The sequence below is a fragment of the Malurus melanocephalus genome, unplaced genomic scaffold, assembly GCF_030028575.1.
Source record: "Malurus melanocephalus ecotype Western Australia unplaced genomic scaffold, MMel_1.1 scaffold_209, whole genome shotgun sequence".
Taxonomy (NCBI): domain Eukaryota; kingdom Metazoa; phylum Chordata; class Aves; order Passeriformes; family Maluridae; genus Malurus; species Malurus melanocephalus.
In genome coordinates, this window is record NW_026623441.1 from 236,794 (window position 1) to 239,659 (window position 2,866).

Sequence of the window (2,866 nt, forward strand, 5' to 3'; positions counted from 1 at the left end):
CCACCCCTGCCTGGAACCCCATATCACCAGGCTTTGCCCAGAGATGCTGCAGAAAGGCCATGCTCCAGTTCACCACAGCCCTGTCCATGTGCCTGAGGCTACCAAACATAGCCCACCACTGCTGCATAAAGCTCTGTCAGCATCCCCATTTCTTCACACCTGTGYTGTTCCTGCACCAAGCACAGGAGGGAATGAAATTTGTGTGCCTGSTCATGGTGCCGTTCCAGTCTTGAGTCTCCCCGGCCCAAACTTTTAGGATGGATATAAACAGTAGCACCAAGCTGGATCCTTTCTTCCATCATTTCTACTGCAGGGTAGCACAATTTCTTAGCAGTGTTGGAGATTGAAGTGAGAGAGCAACATGGCACTGGCACTGCCTCTGCCTYTGAAACACCAGGCTGTGCAGAGTGCTGTAAAAATCACATCATGACAGTACCAACAGGAACTGGATCTCTGCCTCTCAAAGGAGGAATCTTTGCCAAGAACTTGGCAAGTCTGACCAGTCTTACCCACCCCTTCAAAAGTAAGCAGGCAAGCCTTTGTGAAAAGGAAAAGGAGGCTTTTAGTACTTTGTGGGCTGGGCACAGGCCACAAATGCCGAACACAAGGAGYTCCAGCTGGGAGTCAGTACTGCCAGGAATTTTTCCCCCTTTGTAATGCAGAGTCAAAGCACTGATGACTCAAYTTCATTTTCCACTGAGAAGGTCCTACTGGAAAGAAATATAGCAGCCTGTGGGGAGAAGTGCAAGATTTGTCAGGCACAAAAGAACCACCTGATGAGCAAGTAGTTCCCAAGCACTGCACATCTCCAGGTCCTGGCCTCAAGGCTCACTTTCCAGAACCATCTCTGAATCCTGTTTCTGGTCCAACTGCTAAGTCACCATATCAGGGCACTGAAGTTGTGGATCACTCCACATGCCCTCAAATCTTCAAGGTAACAGAAAAACAATTATGAGACCTTTGCTTCTTTCATCCTCTTGTCTCTGCCCACTCACTTCTCTTTTCCTCATGAGAATTGGTACTCTTTCTTTTCACTCCAACACCTGCACTTCCTTTCGCATCATGATGGTTCTCCCTGGATTCACCCTTTCCTCTTTTCCCACATGCTTTCCACAGCTCCCTAACTTTGTGAAGCCAATGAACACAATTATTTTCTGCCATTACTTTAAAACAGCAAAGTAGCAAAAGCTATTTCTATAGTACTTTTTTCTGGGCCTACCAGTCTCTTTTCTTGCCTGCCTGTATCAACTAAAAGCTCCTGAAAGGACAATGCACTTGGATGAGCTACCCATCCCCCACTGGCTCCCTTTCTGAAGTCCCCAACCAGCCCTGGGTGGGGTTTTGAAAAACCCCTCAATGCCACCATAGACTTCACAGTTGGGGACAGGATCCAAAGTATTTGGTAGGTGCAGATAAGCAAAATAAAATGTATTCAAGTCAATGATGTTCTCTTGTGATCCCTGTACACTGCTCTAACAGAGATTACAGCACCATGAAGCAGAAGTTGCTTAAACTATTRGATGTGGATCATWCAGAATCCCAGAAAAACAAAAATAGKCAGTTTTCCCCTTTGTTGCACTAARTGATGMARAGAAAGAGGRCTCCMCTCAGTCCAATGAMAACTTCTAACTCTGTACAGAATAGGATGCAGCGGTATTGTGTCAACTTTGATTGCAGTACTAGTATGAGTGATCCTATTATTGTAATAAAATTAGGGATACTTTCATCCCATAGTGAATAAAACCAGTGTTTAAAATCAGCTATTTCTACTTCTGAAGTAAGGCTACTTATTTCCTGCAAGCACATACAATTGATTTACAAAACTTCTCAAACTACACCTTTCCAAATTTCATAGGCAATGCAGTCATGTCCCCATTAACCACTGAGATTGCAATGTATGCGGTATTGCTGTAATTGTAATAAAATTTCAGTGTATGGATGTTCTCTCCTCTTTTCTTTAACATTTAAGGTGCTATTTTTTGTAATCTAATACCATTCAGTCTTTTCCTACTATCACCTCTTTCTTCCTTGCTCTTAATGACATTTATTTTCTCTCCAGTTTTCCCTCTCTGRTTCTTCTTTGCTCATTTTACATTAATTCCTGGTTTAACCAGMTTGACATCAATTAGCTATGCCCTCCATCCTTCTTTCCCGGTGATATCTGTTTTTATCTGCCAGTAACAAGTAAATTTTTTCACATCTGTGCTATCTCTTCCCCCCAGTTCTTGGGGTGGCAGCTTTGAAGGTAATGCTACACAAGCTGTTCTTTTGTCTCCTCAGACTTTGTCAGRCTGTTTACTTGCTAGGTGTAAAACTTTCACTGGACACCCATGCTCACAAAGCATCTCCTCTTCCAGGGATCCAAGGGSGCTGGAGGTGCAGATGTGCATCAGTCTGCCGTCTCCTCTCTACGTGGGCCCTTGCCAGGTTTAGAAGCCAGAGCTGGATCCACGTGGACGTGTGAGAAAGTCATTATGGTGTGGGCAGACACAGCTCGAAGTAAGGTAGCACAAGCCATGGTACAGGTGCTGGAGGCAGCAAGGAGACACCAGTGCAGCCTAGCACTCAGAGTGAATGTTAATCCTGGGTCCCTGGGGGCTGCTGGTCCAGTTTTCAGCTGCAGTCTGACATAAATTGCTGTCAACACCAGAGCAACTTAGCTAAAATCTAGTACCTGGGCCACAACTGAGCCTTCAGTCTCTTCTGTAAATGTACTTTGGAAGACTTTGGTGACAGAACAGTCTTTGTGCATTAAACCTGGAATGTGCCTGTGCATGCCAGGGGCAGACCTAGCAGGATTATGGTAGCTGGCTAACTGTGTCTGCAGCTACTACTGCCAGACTTATAAATGGGACAGAAATTTAAA